The sequence below is a fragment of the Thermobia domestica genome, chromosome 17 (assembly GCF_964235325.1).
Source record: "Thermobia domestica chromosome 17, izTheDome1.hap1.1, whole genome shotgun sequence".
NCBI lineage: Eukaryota > Metazoa > Arthropoda > Insecta > Zygentoma > Lepismatidae > Thermobia > Thermobia domestica.
The window spans coordinates 116336821-116363913 of record NC_137470.1 but is presented as its reverse complement, the minus strand read 5'-3'; positions in this window follow the sequence as shown (position 1 = coordinate 116363913).

Sequence of the window (27093 nt, the reverse complement as noted above, 5' to 3'; positions counted from 1 at the left end):
CGTCGTGCCCCCTCCCCCTCCGAAATCAAAATGATGCCGCCAGTATAAGTATCTTATTTGACTCACCAATTTCAACATGTTTGACTTGCTTTTCCTCTTTATGAGCTTCCTCGTGGTTAACGGTTAGCGTACGCGCCTTTGGCGTGGGAGACCCTGGTTCGATTCCCGGCGGGAGCTTACGTGGTTCGGATCCCACGTTAAACTGTAGGTCCACGTCTCATATATATATATATATATATATATATATATATATATATATATATATATATATATATATATATATATATCGTTGCTGAAAGGTACGTTAAACTCAAAATCAAATCAAATCAAAATCAACTTTTCCCCCTTTATCCTTCTACGATATCTTAATACTGCTTATTCTAGCTTTGGAAGTACATACAATATTACTCAGATAAAAATAAAAATTAAATCACCATTACTTGGTGGTAGAGCGTTTACCTCCGGTGCATGGGGTCTTTGGTTCGGTCCCCAGCCGAGTAAATTTGTGGTGGACAACATCATGTCCGCCGTCGGTTTTCTTGCGATATTCCCGTTTCCTCCCACATTATCATTCCAACAATTCAACCATAATCATTCACTTGCCCTAATCATTCGTCTCCCTTAGCCTAAAAAGCATAACCGTATGACGTTAAAGTGAAATATTTCATTTTCATTTTTCTCCACATCCACATTGTGAAAACCTCCAGTCTTTCTTTCTTGTAATCTCTCTTGCGTAATGTGCATGTTTTTGCCAGTACAGTACGCCACACGAAACTTTTTTTTTTGTTTTTGTTTTTAGTTTCTTCGCTCCAACATCGAGGATTTATAAATAAATTAATATGTGGTAACTAAGCTAACAATAAAAGGAGTGAAGAAACAAGGAAATAATTCTGATTTATTTATTTTCCATAACTTTTCTTTTAATTTGCCAGATTAGGAATCATGAAAAAAAAAATTTCAGGGGCCCGCAGGCCTTGGTCACTGAGATAAACAAATGACCGTTTTTAAGGCCGTAAAAATGAGCTTTTCTCCATATTCTCAAAAATTGCACATGAGAATATGTCTTCAAGCATCTCGTTCTGTTCAACTCAATGTGATCTGTCAATTTTTAAATGTTTTTCACTTGAGAAATATTTTAATCAAACAAAAAATATGGTTACAGGATTAATAATACTTTTGGGGTATGCCTCATAAACCGTAGAGAATACTGGTGATTTGATAATGTTGTAGCAAAGCGTTTAATAAGAGTATATTTCAGTATCAATTTCACCTCAATGGATGGCGTGGTTATCTTATAGTATCAACTTCATCTCAATAGATGGCGTGGTTATCGTATAGTATCAGTTTCAAGTCAGTAGATGGCGTGGCTATCGTACAGTAGAACTTTTATCTCAATAGATGGTGTGGTTATCATTCAGCATCAGTGTCATCTCAATAGATGGCGTAATTATCATATGGTATCAATTTCATCTCAATAGATTGCGTGATTATCGTATAATATCAGTTTCATTTCAATATATTTTGTGGTTATCATATAGTATCAGTCATCTCAATAGATGGTGTTGTTATCGTGCAAGACCAGTTTTTATTTTTACATTTTTTTTATTTTCTCGAAAACTACACATAAGGATTTGCGTTCACTCCTATAATTTTATTTAGCTAAATGAGATTACTGATGGAATATGTCTCATCTTAGGTTAATGCATATTTTCCGTTAATCATCAATAATATTTTAGAACTATAGACAAATAAATGTATCAGTGTTTTGGCTAATAATGTGTATTAACATTTTCAATTTAGTTATTTCTTGTATGAGGTGGCTACTCTTCGCCTTATCTGGAATATTTCAGAAGTAGGTAGAAACCCATTGTTGGAATTTCAAGGAAGGACTTTCGTCTTCGCATCATTCTCTATTCCCGACCTTGCAATGCTTTACGTGATGTACTTTGATGTCCAAATCAGTCTTCAGTCTGATAGGGACTATCAAGTCACATACCACGTTCGAAGCATCAATTTCTTGGGAGATGAGCTAACACGAAAAGTATGGCAAGTTGATATGTAGGATTTTGTGCTGTGCTCATGTGTCTTGACAAATTATTTCGAACGAAGACGATAGTGTGGAACGTCACATCATCAATCAGTTAGATTATTTTGTTTCTTTTTACCTCATCTGCATCTATAAGCATATCTCGGCGGAATTTATGGTCTAAATGCACAGAATGACGTATCTAACAATGATAACTGCGCCAGATCTTTCTAGAAAGTTAATGAAATGCAATCTTCCGGTTTAAAGTCCTGTTATTATATTCCAGTTTAACGTCCTACGATTATGCCCTTGACGCTAAGGGAGACGATAACACAAGTGAATACTGATTGAAAAAATGGTGGAATGAGAATGTGGGAGGAAACGGGAGTACCCCGAGAAAACCGAAGGTTGTCCACCATAAACTTACTTGGCCGGGGATCGAAACAGGGACCCTACACACCAGAGAGAAGCACTCTAACACTGAGCCAGTGTGTGAGATAAAGGCTCAGAAAATCAGGCCTAATATCATGATATATTTATAATGGAAGGTTGTTAGCAAAAATACCATGAAATTCAACTAGTTTCTCAGGAAAGCACCAGTTACTAGGGAATCCTTGGAGTGACTATATTATATGTTTGTTTAGGCTGTTCTCACAATATATATAGTGGCGGATCCAGGATATGATCAAGGGAGGGGCTAAACCATACTTTGCCGCCTTATCCAGTGTAAAGCAGAATTGAAACCCATTTTATCCAGTATATACCTGAGCGTCTAGGGGGGCTGTAACTGTATATATATATATATATATATATATATATATATATATATATATATATATATATATATATATATATATATATATATATATATATTAGTTTAACATCCCATGATTATGCCTATTAGGTTGAGGGAGACGGATGATTAACACAATTAAATGATAATAGAAGAATTGGTGGAATGAGAAAGTGGGAAAAACGGGAGTACCCCCTTGAAAACCCACGGACACGATGTAATGAAGATGGTGTGATAATGATGGGACGAGAAAAGTCGAAAGAAATGGGAGAATCCACAGGCGCGGTGTTTGTTCGCCACAAAGTTTATTTGGCGTGAGCAGGGATCGAGCCAGAACCCACGCACCAAATCTGACAAGAATATGATTTCCAAACATTCCCTATAATAAAATTGTAGCTATTATTATGAATTATTAATAAATAGGGCACACAAATATTGTTTTATAGGAGAAAATTAGTTTTGTAGGAGAAAGAATGTCTTAAGGGAAAACAGTGCTATGTTGGAAATATCATTTCATGCAGTCTTGCAATTCAAAAATTAAATAAATTATCATCCCTCTTCCAAGGCTATTGACAGCTCAGATCAGAGTGAGCACTGTAATGGGGTGCTTAGTTTGGTTCGTTCTCATTGAGAATAGCTAAAATTAAGTTTGAATGAACTAAGAATTGAGAAAGATGAGGTTCTTGCATATTCATAACTAAAGTTGTAGAAAAGATTGATTTTTTACTTCACTTTGGTTCATTCTTGAAATCATTCTCGTCTCGAATTTGTGGTTCATGTTTGGAGAGAGTTGCTATAAAACATTCGTATTCAACTGGTCAATGTACGACGTAAGAGCTTAGTACATTAGGCAGCCTTTCTTCCGTTAGCTTGCTGATATATATATATATATATATATATATATATATATATATATATATATATATATATATATATATATATATATATATATAACTCTATGGCCTATGGAACCCGGAGTTTCAGTGCCGCGTTCACAAAAGCTTAGTAAGAGCTTAGTTTTACAATCTGAGAAACGCAGAGAGAAACACAATGAGAAAAGGAAATGAAAAATGAAATGAAATCTTTAAGTTTAACGTACCGCGGTTATGCCGGTTAAGCTAAAGGAGACGGTGATAATGAGAAATGAGTGAAAATGGTGGAATGAAGAAAGTGGGAGGAAACGGGAGAATCCCGAGAAAACCCACGAGCACGGTGTTTGTCAACCACAAAGTCCACCGCGAGCTGGGATCGAACCAGGGACCCCAAGCACCGGAGGTGAACGCTCTACCACTGAGCCACCGCGCCCCTACAATGAGAAAAGGAGGGGAGGAGATAACGTAGCAGCGTTGTTTTACAATCTGAGAAATGCAGAGAGAAACATAATGAGAAAAGAAAGAAGGAGATTACGTAGCAGCGTTGTTTTACAATCTGAGAAAAGCTGAAGAAACACAATGAGGAAAAAGAGAAGAATATGACGTAGGAGCGTTGTTTTACAATCTGAGAAAAGCAGAGAGAAACATAATGAGAAAACGAGATAATAAGATGATGCAGGATCGTTGCTTTACAATCTGAGAAAATTGGAGATAAAGAGAGTGAGAAAAGGAAATAAGAATATGACGTAGGAGCATTGTTTCTCAATCTGAGAAAATTGAAGAGAAACACATTGAGAAAAGGAAATGATTTAGGGGCGTTGTTTTACAATCTGAGAAAATTGGAGATAAAGAGAATGAGAAAGGAAAATAAGAATATGACGTAGGAGCATTGTTTCTCAATCTGAGAAAACTGAAGAGAAATACAATGAGAAAAGGAGAGATGTAGGGGCGTTGTTTTACTATCTGAGAAAAGCAGAGAGACACAATAAGAAAAGGAGATGAAGTAGGAGCGTTGTTTTAAAATCTGAGAAACGCAGATAAAAGTACAATTAAAAAAGGATAGAAGGAGATAATATAGAACAAGTGTTGGCAGTGAACATACACTCATGTATCTCCAGTGGGAATGCCTGCAAAGCCGTCGACAGTGCTATTGTTTTTTTTCTTTTTTTTTTGTTTACTTGTCACCACTGCTGTTTCTTTCTTTCTCAGCGTCAGGTTTCCTGTCTGGTTTCTCTTTATGGTTTACTGCCTGCTCCGTGTGGTTTGCTGAGAAGAGCAGGAAACTGTGACGTCGCAGAGCACATAGCTGCAAATGGCTGGTATAAGAGGAGTGGCCAATTCAGGAATTTTTTACTTTCAAGAATCGGGAAAGTAAAATCGGAAAAGTTCCGGATTTTGAAAAATTCCGGAATTTTCTAAAATCAAGTTTTTTTTCTAAATTCCGAAAATTTCCGAATTCTGGAAAGTGAAATTTCCGATTCGAAAAATAAATTTTCCGGAATCCGGATTACGGAATATTTTGGGCATCCCTAGTATAAAGTCTAGAACCAATCGGAGAGCTCATAAACTTTCACCGCTTCATTAGAGAAAAATTGTTATTTTCTTGTCTACAACGCGTAGTACTTCCTCAGTAGTTTTCCCTTTATCCATTCTTTTTTTTACCACTTTTCTCCACTCTTACATTCCAAAAGTTTGGTTAGTTTTCGTGTTTATTTATTTATTTATTTATTTGTTTAGTGCGTAGTGTTTGCGTTTCCGACCACAATAACCCACATAAAATGTTTGGTAAATCTTTTGTCTCAATTGTGCATCAAGGAATCCCCCCCCAAAATAATACAATGGATATCAGTAGACCTAACAAGAGGAACGTAAATTTTTAACGGCCTGAACTCGTCATTGGTCGTAGATTTTCAACAGGTTATTTCGGTTTAATAATCTTTATGGACTTTTGTGAAGGCAACATTAATGCAAGCCCAAGTACTTCCTGCGGTCCTGCGGTTGCAAAACATGATTAGATCACGTTAAAGGCATTAAGCATACGCATATATATATATATATATATATATATATATATATATATATATATACACTTCTGTCTAAAATTATGATTACGTTTTAGCTCAATTGATATTTAATGTACCAGCAAGGAGGAGCTTAAAAGTGGTATTCGGGGTCAAATGAGTGTAAAAGTGAAAGTACGTCCTTCAGCCCAATAAACTGAAGCAACTATTGAGGTTCAGAGGTCGGTGACCCTCTCCGAGATGAATGACAGATATGATATATGCGCATCTTCTACTTCTTCAATTACATCATCCAAACTTGTACAAAGAATGTGGCTGGATGTTAAGTGTGTAATGCAAGAGTTGAAAAGAGGACACTTCACTGTAGACAATATGAATAGAACTACCCACTTCAGTGTTTTCTTTTCTTTTTTATTGAGAGTTGGGTGTCATGTTACCACTTTTTATTTTTGTTTTGCGAAACTGATTTATATCTTCGGGTTGACTAAATTCTATGTACGAACTACTTGTCTAGAGTGATATCTGCACGCGATCAGTTCAAGTACCGTATTGGGATTCATCAAACCTAAGTAAACGAATTTACAGACATATGACGTTCTAATTCAGGTTTCGTTTGCGCTGTATCAATTCACACCATTCTTCAGCGTTCAGTCCACTAAACACAGCAAAATTTTACTTTTTTCCAAACCGTATAAACAGCAAGACGAATATATTTCTAATAACGGAGTTCCCTCGCGGCCTTCGGTGCAATAGACCTGGTTCGATTCCCGTTGGTAACTCTTGGTGTCCGGATTCCACGTTAAGTTGTAGGTTCATGTCCCATTAGACTATCTAAGTTCCAAACGAATGTATTAGTAGCAGCAACACTTTCATTGGGCTCTACCTGCAGAATTGAAGTTAAGTTACGTATTTCCAAATCGCATAAACTTCAACAAGTACAATATGTCAGAAAAGTATTCGGAATTTCCCATTTAAAAGGACAACATAAAATATGTTGTAATTATTTTTATGCTGTAATATGGTAGTACTATGCCTAATTAGTATGTGCAATATGAGAGCGATCGATCGATTATAGTCAAGTCCGCTGTATGAACCGTCCCCCAATCACGTAGCACCAACGTCTAAAGCAGAAGACATCAACCCGAAGTATATATAGGATGTTCTAAAATGGCGCCTACGGACTACAGAACACTATTCTTCAAGTCTATTCTACATAATTATATGCACTTCGAGCTCTCCTCTGAAGACGCGGATTGCACTATATACCAGCATCGCAGATAAAGAATTATAGGATACAACCATCAATCTATCAAAAAGTTACATCGATTCTTTTCAAATGAGAGTTCAAGTCGATAGATAGACGTTGACACTAGCCCATGTATCAGCGTAACAATCGATGTAATTGTTTGATGCATTCGTCAATCAATGCTAATGGCTACAAATTAATCTGCGACGATGTCACATAGTGCAACTTTTCATTCTGTATGGATCAACACTCAAACCGAAAATGACGGATTTCAATCACTTTTGTGGCTGTGGTAGAGTAGTAAAATCTCAGATGGGACACCGTATGGACAGCGTTGGACTCACGTCCAAATGGCCCAAAGTTCGATTCCCGGTCCGTGCTTCCCAATTTTCGGCGTTCACCGAGCGTCGTGAGGCAAATTAAATACTCACATGAATAAAAGACGTGACGGCCACTGGATCAAGAAAGCTCCAGATACACCTGTTAGAGACAATACAACAGAGTGCGATGACCACATGTTCGTCGCTAGACCTGAAGTAGTTTAGCCCGTCGATAACAGATGGCGTTGGAGCGGCTCAGGTCCACAATAAAGGGCTGTTAAGAGTCTTCATCCCGGCGAAATTAAAATCCCGCTAATTTTACAGTAATTATGTGTTATCTTCAAATAGATAAAAGATAATTGAAATGTGGAACAAGAGCGCCCTAGACAATATTATTTTGCGTGAGGTACCGTTATCACAAGTCACCTAGTAGCTTTCCGTTTTCAGCTGTTTAGAAACGCGAAAATAAATGCCGATTTTCAAAATGGCTCGAAATCGAAAGCAGATAAGTGAGTCGTGATAACGGTTCCTTATGTAAAATAATATTATCTAGGGCGCTCTTGTTCCACATTTCGATTATATTTTATCTATTTGAAGATATCACATAATTACTGTAAAATTAGCGGTATTTTAATTTCGCCGGGATGAAGACTCTTAAGCCAAATAGTTTGGAGTTTTTTTAAATATATTTATTTTAAAATTATCGCTGTTTTCTATCTTTTTTTCTTTTGCTCAGATGCATACTGATAGACAGATGGACAAGCAGGTATTATAAGGATTCCCACACGTATACACAACAACAACAACAACAATAACAACAACAAAAGTCTTATAACTCTTGCTTTTAAGTCGCTAACGTGAATTATTTCTCATGGGTCCTATTCAGTATTATGTGATATTTTCGTATAAACGAAGCTAGTAGCTCTTTGCATTAGAACTCTGTGCTTCTACGGTCACAGAAAAATCTCGGCGGAATAGGATGGATATGGGAGGGGGAAAAAACGTTAGTACTTCCTCATCGAGAATTGAAATACTGCCAAAACTCCTGATACAACGGTGGCTTGCATTGATAACAAGCGCGTAGTAATAATCACTTTTCCAAATGATTGTTCATCAAGTCCCTCCCCCCTGCCACTTCAAACCTTAACCAAAAATCATTTTACAGACTGAGTTTCTTGGCAGGTTTCCACGTTGTTAATTTTTATGCACTGGTATTTAAAACGGAAATATATATTAAAAACGAACAGCTTAAGTGTCGTTCTTAGCAGTAATGTTGCTGCTGCTGTATGCAGTAGAAAATGAGCGATTACTTTTATGAGCCAAATAGAATTGGGCAATTCAACTTATAGCCCGTACTCTGTTTCCGTGCCATTTCTTTTCATGAGTTTATTAGAGTAAAGTAATCACAGACGTGATACTGACAAAGAGAAGAAAAGAAGAAGTAATATTCATCCATAGTTCTTAACTGCCATTATAGCTAATTCTTTCACATAGAATTGCTGTGGCGTCGTCGGAAAGCCGTCTATTTACCAGTAGGTTTGTTTCTTGTTTTTTGAAGTTTAGCGTCACATTTCATCGTGTACGAGGGTCCTTCCAAAAAGTTTCCAGCCCGACACTTAAATATCACGCCACTGGTAATAAGCCGTGCATGGCATACAGTGCCATCTATGGGAGATATAGTATGCCAGTTTCAACTGTCTAGCTGCGTCATTTCTTTGAAAGCCGTCATTTTAATCAGTCACTGTGCGTTGAGCTTGCATCCTGCATGACAATGTTCCAGTCCAAACAGCTGTAGCTGCCACGGCTGCAGTGCCAAAGCTGGACTGTACCTTGAATGCCATCTATGGAAGAAATGATGTGTGAGTTTCATCAACTGTCTAACTGCCTGAGTTTGTTGGAGGTCGTCATTTTAATCAGTCGCTGTGCGTTGAGCTCGCGTATTACATGACAATGCTCCAGTCCACAAGGTTGTTGTTGTTAAGGTTGCAGTGGTAACTCAGGACAGTAGGATGGATGCTGAATCTCCTCAGAGCCACAAACCTTCACTGCAACTTTTGCAATAATGGACTGGAGCATTGTCATGCAGTAGGCGAGCTCAACGCACAGTGACTGATTCAAGTGACGGTCTCCAAGGAACGGACGCAGTTACACAGTTGATGAAAGTCACACATAATTTCTTGTATAGATGGCATTCAAGTTACAGTCCAGCTTTGGCACTGCAGCCTTGGCAGCTACAGCTGTTTGGACTGGATCCTTTTCATGGAGGATGCAAGCTTAACACACAGAAACTGATTTAAGTGACAGCCTTCAATAAACTGACGACGGAGCTAGACACTTGAAACTGATAAACTATATCTTCAATAGATGGCTCCATTATATGCCATGAACGGCTTATTACCAGTGGCGCCATATTTCAGTGTCACCCCGAAATTTTTTGGAAATACTCTCGTATGAAAGGTTAAGCTACATTTTAAGGTGAAATCTGAACTACAGTTATCCTTTCAAAGCTTAGTGCTCTCCCACTACGAATCGGACCCAGGATCACGTGCATTAAGGCACACGCGCTAGCCACTGGACAATCTAGGATGACTACAGTGCCATCTGGTTGTTTCGGATGCATTCAAAGGTGAGGCGGAGAGCTTGTCTCGTTCCACGTGTCTCATAAGGTTTACCCAACCTTTATAAAATGAGTACAACTTATCGCAACCGGTGTGTTGCATATCACCATGGAGTGAGTCACATTTTTTTTTAATTTAAAGATAAGTTTTATGCCACCAGAGGGTGTATAAATCTAGATTGTATTCTACCACGTTTATTTTTACATTTTGAGACTGATTATATCAGTCAAGGTTAGCATAAATGTCCAATTCTAACTAAAGCTAATCCAACCTATGGGTGTTACCATATCATGGACTTTCAGTTAAATGTGTGTTGAAAAAGAACATACTTTTATACATGTCTTTCGGACCACCCTGCACATAGGCATTTGACTTGGAGCGTGTTTGTCAGATTATATTTACCCAATCAAAACTCAGCGTTTGTGATCATTTCACCAATGAGAGAGAGGCGCGAAGTTTCCAAGATTTTTTGTTAGTAGGGGTCCAATAGTATAAGACAATCTTGCCTATGTAGTATAGAACCCGTGTTATTCCTCATCTCTAAAACGCGGTAACTGTTAAATGCTGTTACCTATATCCCAAGAGAAAAAAATATAGAATTAAGTTGTTTATAAAAGATAAGAAAGAATACATATGAAGTGAAATACAATTTTTTAGTCTACATCAATAATTTCTCTACTGAACAAGTATAGTTTTATTACGAAAGGGTACAAATGAGTCCAGTTACGAAGTCTTTTTTGTGGAGGAATCCGTTTGAAACCCCCGTGTGGGTGCACCCCTACAAGAATTATCATTCATAGAAGAGAATGGTAGAAACAAACTTTCATCATCGGCTTTTTCTATTACAGTACCACGATATCTCTTTTTCAGCTTTGAAGAACTTTTTTGAGCTTTTGCTGGTTTCAGCATTTACATGTTCTAGCAACTACAGGGAGTTGCACGTGTTTGCAGATGCGGAACACCTGCTTGTGTGCATATGTTGCGGTGCGGGCTCAACTCCGTCTGATGATCTGCATGCGGGGTGAAGGGTACATGAGGGTGTGAGGACCAGGAATGGAGGGAACTGCAAGTCAAAAAAAATGGACACACTTTTTTTTTAGGTCTGTTACTTTAAAGAAAGAAAAAAAAACAACTATACAATGTTTTTCTTAGCATCGACTTCGGGACCATGCTGCCTTGGAAGAAAAGTTTTTGATGACTTGTGTGAGGGTTGAAGAGGAGTAACGGAATTGTGATTTTTGTGTTCATCAGCTGCTCCTGACAAGTTCCTATTTCCTCTTTAACAAGAGACCAGTTACATTATTTCCCCGGCCTCCTCACTTCCTAATCTTTCCGGAGGAGAGGGGAAAGTAGACTTGGAGAGTAGGTCACGTACTTCAAGGAGACCGTTCGTAATCTTAGTGATGACGTCATCGTGCCTCATGTTCCCGTTTTTTCTGGTTGTAATAGTATGTGTGTGTGTGTGTGTGTGAGTGTGCACCCTGACAGAAGCAAAAATGTTACTCAAACTTTTATGACATCACGTTTGAAAGTAGTACCGGTAAAATGTTGCATTCTGAGAAGCAAGAACAACTTTTATTTTTTTTTCTTGTGTGGTAAACGAAGAAGAAAAAAGAAGTAATCTTACGTAATATTTGAACACATTAACAGTAAATCGTTATGTTCTTTTCTTCTGTTAAGACAGAATAAAAAAAAAAATAGTGATCCCTTTTGTTATTGTGAAGTTTGCTCTCACTACTGCCAACTGGAATCTTAAGATGCCCGTGCAGCCTTTATTTTATTTATTTATTTTTTTGTGATTAATTAAGAGTCTTTATCCCGGCGAAATTAAAATACCGCTAATTTTACAGTAATTATGTGATATCTTCAAATAGATAAAAGATAATCGAAATGTAGAACAAGAGCGCCCTAGACAATATTATTTTATATGAGAAACCGTTATCACCACTCAATTATCTGCTTTCGATTTCGAGCCATTTTGAAAATCGGCATTTATTTTCGCGTTTCTAAACAGCTGAAAACGGAAAGCCACTAGGTGACTTGTGATAACGGTACCTCACGCAAAATAATATTGTCTAGGGCGCTCTTGTTCCATATTTCAATTATCTTTTATCGATTTGAAGATATCACATAATTACTGTAAAATTAGCGGTATTTTAATTTAGCCGGGATGAAGATTCTTAAGCGAGGTAGACATGACAGTTTCAAGGATGAGCAAACTTTTAGACACGACCGGTCTAGGCAATTTGTCGCCCCGTGCAATGGCAACATTTGACGCCCCCTTTTTTCCCCAGAAAGAACAAATCTTAAAAGCTACTATTTTAAGTAAGTACCCCATGATGAACAATGATGGAGAGGGAAAGTGCACTCCCACTCAGAAAGGCCTAAACACTATAAATACAATCTCATTGTGCCTGTTTTATTTTAATAATAGCATATTAGTGAAAGATAAAACAAACACACATGCAGAGGAAAGATAGTAATCATTTTTACAGAATTTAATATCGAGCTTCAATTTCAATATATCAGTTTGCAATTGCAGTGCAACTAGCTGTTTTATATTTATTTCTAGATTTTCCTTCTACGTCTGTTAAAAATTTTTAAAAAAATACTGTTTCCACCTTCAATGATAAGGAACTTGTTTGTGACACAGACAAGACTAATTTTCATATCAAAACTGATAACTAATTAAATGGAACAGGTGTTCGCTACTGTTCGAGAATTGAGTTATTGTATTGGACAACAATCAAGCAATTTATGCTGGGATATGTTTGATCATTCACTTTAGTTCTGTCCATGTGACCTTAAACTAACGCGTCGTAAACATGATCTATGAATGTAGTATTGAAATAGAAGGTCAGCTTAGTAAATTTAACTACTATCATCTGTATCCAACAAGAAATACTTATTGTATAGAATATAGTTATGACAAATTTTGCCGCCCCGTGCAATTTCACATGTTGCACATATGGCAGAGTATATTGCACACATGAACAAGAACTTGCGTTGCTGTTTCTTATTACGACAAAAGTCGTAAATATATTTAGATTTAACCTATAGTGTACTGAGGATCGAGGACTCAAGCACAACTAGTTACTGTGGTAACAAAACTGATTAGCACTCAAAACGAGATTTCTTTTTTTTTAATTGTTTTATTCTGTTGTTTTCTTCGACGTGCACATGCATCTTCTTTAAACATAACTGTTGGACGATTGTTTCATTTAAATTCAATTCTTTGCTACAACTACAGGGAAGATTTCTAAAATATTAAACAAAAGTCAAAATTTGTTTTCTTACGTTCTCAAAAAACCTCACAATATATTGGAAAGAAAGAATAAAATGAAATATTTGAGTTTAACATCCCACGATTATGCTTGTTAGGCTAAGGGAGATTATGATTGAAGCGAATTTCGGTGGAAGATTTGGTGGAATGAGAATGTGGGACGAAACGAGAGTACCCTGATAAAACCCATGGACACGATGTTGTTCACAACAAGGTTACATCGGTGGGAATCGAACCGGGGACTCCACGCACCAAAGGTAACCGCTCTACCACTGAGTCACCATTCTGAGTATATGTGTCATATCATTTTGTTCATTGAGACCAATCTGTTGGTATAAGTCTTTTCTGGACAATTATTTTCCATTAAATACTAGTGAAAATAATACTGTGGAATTTGTTTCTGCGGCGATTAACTTTCTTGTGCCTTAAACCACGAAATTAGTTATGCTTCCTTTGCTTGGTTTCCTGGCTATAGTCACAGCCAAAAACACTAAAACAAACACCCTGTACAGGTATATGAAGAGAAAAAAATGTATTATTTTTGTTGCAATATTGCAAATGGGAAAGGACATTCTTTTTAACGATTCTTGCAACATTGACATATTGTTTAATTTAGGAAAACTTTTACTGATGTGGAAACACTGCTGGCGAAAGGCATTAAGAAGTTATATGGTTGGTCTACGAAGTTACAGGAAGCAAACCGTGACTCATCTTTATATCTGCACTTCATGCACATAATACCTATTATTAGAAAACGTGGCAAAAAAGAAAAAGAAAACGAATAAGAAAAGAAACGAACGTTACTCGTTCAGGCGGCACGTTTACATCTTTCCCGCCCACATAGAACTGCATATGAATTTATATTTATTGCTCTGATCTAAGCATTAAATTGGCTGTAAATAGATGAACAAGAGAGAGAGAGAGAGAGAGAGAGAGAGAGAATACAGATTTTATTCATTCACAACAGGTAACGAGGAAGAAAATATTGCAAGGTTATTAAGTTTATAATATACCGTTGCGTTACCTAACGTAATGAAATTTGCTGTTTTCCCGAAATTGCAAAAAGTACACGTACCTTGCAAGCAATAACTCAACGTTTGTGTTTTAAACTGGGATATTTTACTGAGCTGAAAAGTCAAATGCGCGTGTAATAACATTGAAAATTTTGTTCTATTCTTCCGAAGGGAATGGTAATAATGCAGGCATCAAAATGGAATGTTATTCACAGTGCTTATGAAGAATGAAAGATGTTAACGTATGCAACGCTAAATTTGAAGAAGTGCATTTCGAAACTGTGACTACAAGTTATAAATAAAACATGTTGTACAAGGAAGTTGAAATTGCTGGTAACGAATGCACAAATATTTACATTTTAAGATACAGTGTACAGCTCCGCTTATCAGCGTGGCCTTGAAGCTGTGACGTGGTATCCGTAGTGTTACGACAAAATGGACGATCAACCCATCGTCGTCTTGTGTTGAGCATTCCGCGTGAAGTAAGATTTGACTTCACATACTCTACGAAAAGTAGATAGGATTAACTAAATTGAAATGAGAGAAAACATAACGTTAATACAGACTTGCCGTAAATTCGGTAACTGAAATTAGGACACTCGTTAAAAAATTTGTGAAGTAAAACCGAGATTTCTTGCACCAGAAATAAGCACTCTAGATCTGTACTTCCGTCCCCCAATCTTGATTGATTGATTAGTTGTGCTTCAAATTATCTATTAAAAAAAACAGTGACGCTTTCCCAGACGGGATCCATTGCTAAAACTGGGTCCCGAACCTTTAATTGTATTTTTATCCCTGGGAAGTACCCCACAAGGAGTTGAACCCGGAGGAACCTTTAAAGGAAGCTCGCGCTTTGGTTACTTGGTCACTAAGATACATTAATATAATACTTTTGTGTTTGCTTCTTTATGCTTTACCCGTTAAAATTGCTCAAGAAAGGACCAGGTATTCCCTTTCATTTCATGGAGTCTTTTGCTAATGCTATTGTATTGCAAGTAGGGCCGAGGTGTCTCAGTGGCAGAGCGTTCACATCTTGCGCATGAGGTCCCTAGTTCGATCCCAGCTCGTGCCAAGTGAGCTTTGAGCTGGACAAACACTGTTTGCGTGGGTTTTCTCGGGATTCTCCCGTTTTCTCCCCACTTCCTTCATTCCAACATATCTTTCATTTCTCATCATCACGTCTCCTTTAGCCTAGTCGCCATAAACATGGGGCGTAAAACTTAAAGATTTCATTTTTTGGAATGCAAGTCCGAGAGCCGAATGGAGTGTTATTATGTGGAGGAAATTATTTCCGATTCGAGTCCCGAATCGATTCTGTTGCTTCACGGACTCAGGAGCGGATTAAGAGCGGAGCCAATGGAGCCCAGGCTACAGGGCTTTCAGGCACAGCCCCCGCCCCCAAATCCCTCTCTTTAATACTAAAATATAGCAATTAAACTATTCAGACCCATGTTAATTTTTCGCGCTCGCTATGCTCGTGGTATCGCTAGGGTTGTCTTCTTCCACTAGCGTCTTTGTGAGGGAGTGAGCTCTTTTGGACCTCTATTGCAAACCAAATTATTAGCTTGTGACAATTCCTTTGAAATATATTTCATTACTTAGAGCAAATCTAAGAGGTTTTCCAAATCTCCTTTACTCTATTAGTGTTTTTACAGGGAATGTTGACCATTTTTCTTGTATTTGGCATTTATGTGTTACACTGCAGTATATGGGCATTTAACTGTTAATAATGAATGTAATTAAACTAATTATTGTAAACTTGGAGCACATTAAAATAATAAGCATAGTTCTCGGAGTTTCGATAAGTCTATGAGGCTGTGGAAGGTAGCAAAGAAAATTTATGCGCTGGAATTATTCTTAACATAAGGCCCCCATGGTCCCAAAAGCCTTAATCCTCCCCTGCACTGTCCATTTATAGAAATGATTTCGTGATCAGAGGCGGATTCAGGACAGGCTCGTTGGGGTCGCTGGAAGGCATGAAAGATTCTCTATTTTCTCTCAACACTGATGCCTATGCCGCTAAGGAGGGCGAACGACCCTTTGACCCCTGGATCCACATATTTTTGTAATTTTCTGTTATTACCATCTTCACAAAGTTTCGAACCAATAATTTCCTGCAGCGATAAAGGTGGCTTATTAACTAAAATCTTCAGCTAAGTTAGATTAAATTTAAGATTAGCCATTTACTAATAAGTAGTTACTTCATTATAAGTGCATACATAGTGAAAAGCAGTGGCGTAGGGAAGGGGGGGCCCGGAGGGGCCGCCCCCCCCCAAAGAGGTCCGACAATGTACTTTGGTACTTTGATGTTTGTAACTTTTTATATATTTTTATGTTTATATATTTTCTTGTTTGTAATTTTTCTATATGTACCTATAACAGCACTTGGGCCCCCCCCAAACACACATCCTGGCTACGCTACTGGTGAAAAGGAATCTATTCCTAAGTAGGACCTACGCCTATCGTCAATAGATGATAACATTTTTCTCCTGTCTCATCAATGCATTTGTAACGGAGCAAAAAAGGGAATGCGGCACAGGACTGAAACGTTGTAGAATCGAAATGGAATACGGCCGAAATCTTAACTCCGAAACCTGTTTTGGCCCTACGCCTTTTCGGGTCTATGTCGTTTCGGTACTAAGCTGTTCTGGTCCTATGTCGTTTCGATTGTATGATGGTTTTCCCCTATCTTCAAGAAAATTATTATTACTTAATATTGCGTAACTATAAGATAATTATTTTTCTTTCATTTCAATCCTACACATTTAACTGTTTTCGATCCTATGTCGTTTCGTTCCTACGCATGTAACCCGTAACTACAATATACAATAAATCAGTGAAATTCAAGATATATTCGCTAAAGTTTCGTCCAAAGGAAAATTGAACCAATAACCAAATATATGTCCCACAAAACTTTTAATGATAAATCTATAATTGAAAAACTTCCATTTTCGGTATTCCATCCCTGTTTTATTAATTTTATTTCAACTTAATGTTTCAAATGCACTTTACTGCATTCATTAGGCACCCAAGGTATTTATTCAATCTGATGTGAATGTGAACTAACATACATCGGACAAATAAGACGAATAATTTTAAAATCAGATGTGAGGAGTATATGAGATGTATATACGATAATATACGGTATACAGTATACCATACCATACAACTTACCACCGTTGGCTGTATTATAAATGCTCTACAAGTCTGGACAATTTCCGATTTTTTTTTAAGCTAAATAATTTAATCCTGTTCTTAGTCATCACAATATAAAATTTTAGTATTTAATAGCTTGTCTTTGACGAATACAGACACAATTAGAATTGTTATTGCGGGATATTGTCATTCAAAGCTGTTTTCATCTTAAAAGTACACATTGTAAGAGTGAATTATATGTCGTGTCACATCAGGACAAATTCTGGCCCTTGTATTTCGAACTTCTCATGGCAGACTATTACAAATGCTACCGTCCTTCATATTATAGAACTGACTTACTTGCTTTTTTTTCAGTGCTTTGGGAAACCAGTGAGGTCGTAAAATAATTTTATGGCGTGGTGAATGATGAGGCTAAAGCACTATATCTCCAGTTCAAAAAGAGAGAGAAAAAAGATGAAATGAATCCAAGGAGAACGCTATGTTAAATATATGTTTTCTTATTTTTAGGAGCTGCATCACTTGTGTATGACTTGGATCACATACTGAAAGAGAATATATATATATAACGCGCTTTTAAATTTGAATTTGATATGGGGAAGCGGATGTATCACTTCGAGTTATATTGTCATGTACGAATGTGCTTCTGCATAAACAAGGAGTACTTTTGTTCCGGCAAAATTTAACGACTACAAACAGAGAAAAAGTAATTGAAATTTCAAACGTTAGTTAGCACATTTTTTTCTTCTATCCATATACTGAATTCCATATTTTCCTTGGAAAAACACTAAAATTGTCAGTTTGGTTCAGCAAACATTTGTATAAATTGTCATAAAATATGACTTCATATCATTTTAAATGTGCTGTTTCTGTATTTCTTTAGTCAATAAGATAACTCTTAACTGATAATTTCCGTTACTTGTTTGTCATAGTTGAACAGCCCTAATATTAGACTAAGGGGGGGGGGGATTAGACAATTGCTACTGTATACATGAAGCATTGGACTTCATGGTTCAGGGACTTGGACATTACGGCCAGGGGCGTCATTTAGGGAGGGCAGGAGGGGGCAATTGCCCCCCCAGAGTTTGAGGAATACATATACTTTAGTCGATTGTAGTACTAACGTACTAGTACAAAACGTGAAAGTTTTCCGTCTGTGGTGCTCTTGCCCCCCCCCAAGCAAAGTCTGAAATGGCGCCCCTGATTACGGCAGTTAGAAAAGGAACACTTAGAGAGCTTCGAAATGTAGTGTTGGAGAAAGATGGGGAAGATAAGATGGACTGAAAGAGTAACAAACGAAAACGTTTGAAAACAGATAGGAGAGAAGAGGACGCTTCAAGCCACCATTGCGAAGAAATTGTCTTCTTCACACCGCCAGAGAAGGAAAGATGAAAGGAAATCGAGGAGTAGGAAGAAGAAGAACACAACTGACCGATGACTTGAAAAATAGAAGAAAATATTGGGAGTTAAAACAGGGGCGTCATTTAGGGGGCAGGAGTGGAAATTGCCCCCTCCCCAAGAGTTTGAGGAATACATATAGTTTAATAGATTGTTTCATAACATACTAGTACGAAACGTAAAAGTTTTATGTCGGTGGTGCTCTTCTCCCCCAAGCGAAGTCTGAAATGACGCCCCTGAGTTAAAAGAGGAAGCTTAAAATTAAGAAACATGGAAGAAACATTTTCAGCCTAAACTGAAAATTAAGAAAAAAAAAAAAACTCATTAGTCCCAGGACTTGCCAATAGGCAGAATACTTAATAATAATAACTCTTTCGAAGTAAGTCACGAATTTCATAATAACATAATAATTTTCAATTTCCGCTTAAGAAATATGTAAAAATAGTAATATGTTAAAGTCGGGTTAAAATGTTAATAATCCATGCATAATATTATAGACTGCTGTCCTGAGAAAACAGAATTACAATTTTAGTGTTCTTTAACGGAAAGCTACATGTGATAATTGCTTTTAGTTAATTGAAATGGCACGTTGGCTCAGCGGTAGAGGGCTTACCTCTGGTGTTGGGTCCCTGGTTCAATCACCGGCCAATGAAGTTTGTCGTGGACAAGATCGTACCCGTGAGTTTTCTTGGTGTACTTCCGTTTCCTCCAGTAACCTCATTCTACCACTTCATCCTAAAGAGTATAATCGTGGGATGTTCAACTGAAATGTTATTTAGTTAATTCCACGACTGGCAATTGTCGTTGAGTTTCTTTCTTTTTGCAGTTTTCCCCTTAAATTCACCAGACATATGTCGGCTATGTACTTTTATGCAAATAGGTTCTTGTAAACTTGTTATTACTTCCTTCCCATTGTTATTGATTCCAGGATAAATTTATCTCGCAGATTCTGGAAATTTTATTGAATAAATAAACAAATTAATCAACTTAGGCTAACATTCTTTTTTTGTAATACGTAAAACACTACAAAAATGTTACACTCTTAGGTTCTAATTTCTGTATGTGATATTATATTTTTTGTTTTGTTTAACTACTTTATTTGATAAATTGTTTCTGGAGATCAAGTTGCATGAGATATTTACATGAGATGTCGGATTGAAGTATTTACTTTTTTTTTCCTTATTATTTTCGGTGAGAATGTAATTTGAAAAGTTAATTAATAGAAATTTGTCTTGTTTCAGGTATGTGACTTTTGGTTCTTAGACCATGCGTACACTGTTGGTAAGTCATGTTAATCGGGATTTTTCTCTCACTAACTGCTTTTACACGGTGAATGTGCCAAAATACTATTGCTTAGTGTCACTAACAATAGAACAGTAGTTGTTATTTAAGTAATGTAAACCTTTCTTCAAAGTTCGAGTTCAAATCTCTTTATTTTTGTTCTATTAGAGAACGTACTATATACACAGGTTGCTCCAAGAATAAACCGTCAAATTTTGCTTAGTGTTCAGGACTTCAATACTAGAAGAAAAAAACTTCATATGTGACTTTGGTCGGAAAAGTCTGATTACGGAGATAGAGCCAATTTAAAGTAACCACCGTACGACCAATTCCAGTAATTACCTTAAATGGAATTCCACGAATTACCACATGCAAAACAATACACGACCGTTCAGAGAATTACATTGTTATTTCTTTTATATTTTGTTGCATGAAGACAAGTTTGGGCTCTCATTTCTCGAGCTTACAAATACGAAAATAATCTGCTCTGGCTCTTAACCTGCAAGTTTGTCTTTTATTTATTCATTTAAATTTATAGAACTTCTGTTTCTGATTGTACCACTAGTCGCGAAAGTTCTAACCATTACCTAAATACAACTTCTCGTGACATCTGCGAAGTGAAACAGTGTCGGGTCTGGTCAAATGAAAGATCATGATCGTTCGTAATGACCGCGATTACTCCTCATGCCTGGGGTCTACACCAATCATAGAACTGCTTTGCGTCACGTGTAATGCATCGGAAGAATTCGGGACGATTCGTGGAGCAGCCTTCCGAACGCACACTTGATAAGAAATAAAAAAGCAGAAGTGCACCAACAATGTTGCCAAACTTTGAAGACATGGCAAACGAACGACAAAAAATAGCACTTAAAGAACCATAATACTATGCCACTAACAATTATTCGAACTAAATGATAACAATAATAATAGAAACATATAAAATAACGACAACAAAAATAAACAAAACGAAACTTAGCGGCAATCCGACAACATTATACCCTCAGGAGATGTTCTCTATATAGCGCGAGAGACAATACTGGCAAAATTTCATGAGTGGGGATTAACGACCCTCGCGTTCTATTGGGTAGTGAAATTGGTAAATCTAAGTCAAACTTCACAACTCGTCACGATCACTATAGCAATGCGGCTTCCACCCACCGTTGTGAGAACAATTGGGGAGCTTCTTGGGAAAGACAGCAGCACCAATCTTCAATCTACAATATCCAACATTTACGGTAAGGGCAGGCGATGTGCTGACCACACACTAGCTCGAAAACATGAGTGCCACAAGCCTGCAGGTGCATTCTGTCCTCATATGGATTGTTTCGCCTCGCCGTGAGTTAAGTTCTTTTAGAGTTTAGATTGAAACACTTTGAATGCAAGTTATCCTTCTTTTTTGTCATTACGGTGCACTAACACGCTTCATTAAGCTTAAGCAAGGTTAATGTTAAAACTTGTGATAAGCAAAGGTTGTATAATTTCCATTGCATGCTTATAAAATAGAGGAATTTTGATTAGACGTTCTTGCTCGAGAAGATATGTGTAAAAGTTCTCGTGAGTGGCTCTCATCTATTTAGGTTTTGTATGCTCCTTCCCCATCCGTTTCCTGAAACTTCCCTCCTCCCCGTAAACCTCCCCTGCAGTTATTGTGAGCTGACATTTTTGTGATACTATTCAATGGCGACCTCACAAGAACGTCCCCAGGTTAGGACACTGTTAAAAAAAAGTGAATGTTAAAAGATATAAAAACTGATTTAGTAAATCATTGCCCATGCTTCTGAGTAGATTTTTTGTAGCTTTTTTTTTTTTTTAAAAAAAATAGTTTCCTGTTCTACCATGAATGATTCAGCTTGGCATAGTTGAAAGGTCAAGGAAGACCAAGCATTCACTCTGCGCCATCTAGCGATTTTCAAAGAAGGTATTATGGAATTTTTGGGTGATCCTTTGATGTGTGTAAGAAGTGTCCTGTTCAAGCTAAAAAAAAAAAAAAAAAAAAAAAATCAACCATGTAGCGAATGATCTTCCCTAGTAAAGTAGGTATATTTTAAGTTTTGGTTCCCACAATTTATACGCCTATTGAGGAAAAGAAACTAACATAAAAGATGGCGATAGTTCTTGGAATATGGCTGGATATTATGAACCTATTTAGTCGTAATTCTTTGTCGTTGAAATGACTTGTCGTGGATTCTTTAAATTTTTCGTGGTAGTCCTCTGCAAAGAAATTTTTATAATTCAAAAATATGAGTATTTCCTCAGGTTTAACGTGTTTACTTTGACAGTGTTGCAGAGGAGAAAAATCAAATATATATTACAGCGTATTGTGTGTTACCCTACACATTTTGACGTATGATTTAATAACATGTTTCTTCTCTCTGTTTGCTCCAGTATTGCGTTGAATTTATTGAATAATGTTTCTAGTGGCAATCGGCAACAAAAGCTTGTCTAGCACGGTATTTACAAAAGAATGGATTATGCATGTAGTTAACTTGAATTTGGCGATGAAGTAAGGGTTATAAATTTACAAATTATGTGTTTACAATTCTCAGGAGAATTTGTGAAGCTAGGTATATCCTAAATTGTAAAAGTATTGAGTTATTGAGTTATGTAAACTACGCATAAAGCCAAATTTCTTCTACACCGGTGTGTATAGAGCGGTATCAAGTTGAGAAGGAACTTGATTGTCTATCTCGAGGTAACTTACAATTTCTTGGATTTTTTGTCTGCAAAGATATGTATTTTCCTTGAAATCAAGTTTATGTAGATAAGTCACTTTATACATCTACTATGTTAGAAGATATTTTGAAAATTGTATTTGTTATGGAGCAAATAAGCTGCGTATATCTCATAATCTGCGGATCGGTATCCGCCCGCATCCCTAGTGCTACACTTTCGAACTATGAGAAAGTAATGCCTCTAAGGCGATACCTTTATTTGTGTTTGACAGATAGCACCGATGCCGATGCAGGTATCAGTGAAAAGATTACAATGTCAGCTACAAATAGCAGCATCGTTTCTCAACATCGTTCCCATTACGGGCAGCACACTTGCGCCAACGCGAAACAAGATTTTTCATGCCGTCGGCGAAGAATTGTGGTGGCTGATGGCGACACCATTCTTGAACTCCTGCTTCCTCCTCCGTATCACAACTGTAGTGTTGATCCTTAAGGTGATTCTTAAGTTTGGGGGAGAGCCAAAAGTCGCAGGGCACAAGATCCGGACTATAGGCAGGATGAGACAGAATGTCAACACCACTTTGCCAGCATATGGGACAACTTTGAATTTTTTGGTGGAGAAGAGGACGTATGGCGTAAGTCCATCAACTGACGCTTCGTTTCCGTGTCGTAATTGTGTATCCACGACTCGACGCTGGCGATGAATGTTCCTAGGCTCACAGTCTTCTGCAGTCAAAAATTCAATGACAGCCTGCGGTTTCAACCGGACGCCATCACTGGATGCCTTGGATTGCTCCATTACTCCGGAACGAAAAGAAATAGGAATGTGGGACAAGTAACATTCTATAGCTTAAACATCAGTGCATTATTGATAAGCAGTTGAGAACGTTTGCAGTACTATTGGCCTAACAGTGTACTTGGAGGCATTACTTTCTGAATCACTCTCGCATATATTGAAATCCGAATGATAGGATGACATTAAGAATTATGTAACGCAACAAAGAGTTGAATGCGGAACCTCGCGCAGCAGTTGAACACACGGTAACTGATTTTTACCCAGGGGCTTCAGATACTACCTCGCACACATAACACAGTTAAAAATTGATACAGAAAAATGTATATTTTTGTAATTCTACAAGAATTTAACCTCATTTTTGTCTTGAAACGCAAATAACTGTTCAGATCCATACTATTCACTAAAGAGAAACAAAATGGTTGTGATGGTGACGTAAATAAGGCTCTAGAAAGTTATAAAAGGCTTGCCAACAGTAACTTGAGAAATATCTACAGTTGTGTGGATAGGAAGAAAGAAACAAAAGTTAAAAGAATGTTCACTTAGGAACTAATAAGGTACGCACTTGGGCAGCTAAGCAAACCTAACGGCTTTAGGCAAACGGCTCGTTTCATTTACCAAATAAACACTCTAGTGGACGTTAATATCGTAGGACAGGGATCATTTGGCTCGGATTAAACTCGCTCTGTGCATAACAAAGAGAAATAACGATGTGGACCACGTTCCAGAGATCCAGAATGAGGCGACGGGGTGGTAACCGCTGGAATGTTGGCATTGCATAGTGGCCTAAAGATGAGGATAGAGGAGGAGGGAGGGGGTTGGCTAGGAGGACCTCTGGAGAGAAAGCTGTGAAAAGGGGTGGGAGGTACGATGGCTGCTCCCGATCAATTCTGAATCTACGGATCTCAAAACGCTTTCTATTACGGCTTTCTATCAATCAAACACAGCACTCAATCAATCAGTCAGCTCTGATGCGCGTAGTGTTGCAAACCTTATACGATTTTTTAAAACTTTTTTCTTAAAATTTAGTTACTTAAAGCACCATCCCTGAAACTTGTTTTCTTTCAAGTGGAGACCACATTTATTAATGAGAATATTCTGGGAATCAGAACATTTATCCTCTTGCAAATCAAATTGATCAGTTTTTGGACATGTTTAGTGCATATATCACTATATCAATCAATACATATAAAAATGACTATGTTTATGACTTCATACTTCTTTTGAACCACCCGACAGATCTCGACCAAAATGTTCAACATAGATGAAGCTTGGGTCTGGTATGGTCTTTATCATTTCACTTTGACGGTATAGCGTCTCACGTTCGCGGTGCAACATACGGGTGGAGGAGGGGTGGAGATATTTAAAAATGATTGGAAATGACATATATTAGTGTCGAATTCATAATTTTTGGTGTTGCTGAGGTGGACAGTGACACTTTCGATGCCAGTTCACTCCAAATTCTGCCTTGCAACTTGAGGTAGGGGGAGATATATAAAAATGATCGAAAATGACCAATATTAGTGCGAACCTATAGTTTTTGAAATGAAATGAAATTTTTAAGTTTTATGTCCCACGGTTATGCCGGCTAGGCTAAAGGAGACGGTGATGATAAGAAATGAATGGAATGGTGGAATGAAGGAAGTGGGAGGAAACGGGAGAACCCCGAGGAAACCCAAACACACGGTGTTTGTCCACCAGAAAGTTCACTTGGCGCGAGCTGGGATCGAACCAAGGACCCCATGCAGTAGAGGTGAACGATCTACCACTGAGCCGCGGCCCTTCCCATAGATTTCGGGGTCTCTGAGACGAACAGTGACACTTCCGATGCAGCTTAAATAAAAATTCATCTGTTTGTGTCCAAAATGAAACGTATTCTCCCCATGCGGAGATCTGGCATTCTGCGAGTATATGTATATAATTTAAACCAGCATTACTTAAATTCTCTTAATTTTATGTTTATTTTAATGGAAGTAAATTTATGTTTCCTTGTTTTTAAGTTTTCTTTATTTTTTTATTTTTTTATTTTTATTATTATTATTATTATTATTTTACCGTTGAGACGGACTTATATCTCAACCTTTAAGAGAATCCGAATGATAGATTCTTATTATAACAACTACAATCTTCACCCAGTTTTCTTCCCACTCATTTTTCTTCCTTTCCAGATAATATATATATATATATATATATATATATATATATATATATATATATATATATATATATAGATAGATAGATAGATAGATAGATAGATATAGATATAGATATAGATATAGATATAGATATAGATATAGATAGATAGATAGATAGATAGATAGATATAGATATATATATAGATATAGATATGTATAAAATAAACCTCTGAAACAGGAATAGAACTATTCTAAATAAGAAGTCAGATACCGAATTTCAGGTCTCTAACCTTAAAAGATTTCGAAATATGGGCATCTTATTTTAATAATTGGAATCTCCAACCTTTTTTCTTCTCACCCACTTTTCTTCCCTTTCTGATCAAATATCAAGGATCGTTGAAACACGTATCTAATTATTTTCAAGGGGACGCAGTGACTCAGTGGTAGAGCGTTTATCTCCGGTGCGTGGGGTCCCTGGTTGGATCCCCGGCCAATTAAGTTTGTGGTGGACAACATCGTGTCCGCTTGTTTTCTGAGGTGCTTCCGTTTTCTCCCACAGTCTCATTCCACCAATTCTTTCATCATCATTCACTTACTTTAATCGTCGCTCCCTTTGCTTAAATATGGGATGAATATGGGATGAAAATAAATGTTAGAAAGACAAAAGCCATGGAGATTGTGTCTGTACCAAATATAAAAGTAGGAGGAGAGAAAATAGAACAAGTGAATAGTTGTCGATATCTGGGTAGTACTCTTAGTAATAACATGAAGTGCGAACGTGAAATAAAAGCAAGGATAGGAATGGCGAAATAAGCCTTTACGAGGAAGAAAAGTCTGTTTTGTGGGATCTTGAATAAAGAGTTGAGAAAAAGACTCATAAAATGCTTCGTGTGGAGTGTTGTACTGTATGGATCGGAAACGTGGACATTACGTAAAGGTGACGAAAATCGACTGGAAGCCCTCGAAATGTGGGTGTGGACAAGAATGGAAAACATTAGTTGGGTTGAGCGGAAAACGAATGAGAGAGTGTTAGAAATGGTGGGTGAGAAAAGAGCACTTTTAGATATTATTAGGAAGAGGAAGAGAAACTGGTTGGGACATTGCCTAAGAAGCGATTGTATCATGAGGGACGTCCTAGAAGGTATGGTGGCGGGAAAGAGAGGGAGGGGGCGAAGGAGACCACAATTAATGGATGATATAGAAACAGAAAGATCATACGCCAAGACGAAGAGGTTAGCGAAGGACCATGGAGCATGGGAACTTCTCAGCTGCGGCAAGTGACCTGCCAATAAAGGCAGAATACCTGTGATGATGATGATGAATCATTATAATTTTAAATGAGAAGTCCATGTAACAAATGTTATGTCTGTAACCTTCAGAGATTCGGAGATATGGACATTTTAAGATAATGATTGACTCCCTACATTGCGGTACTTCACACTCAATCTTTAAAAAAAGAAAAAAAACCT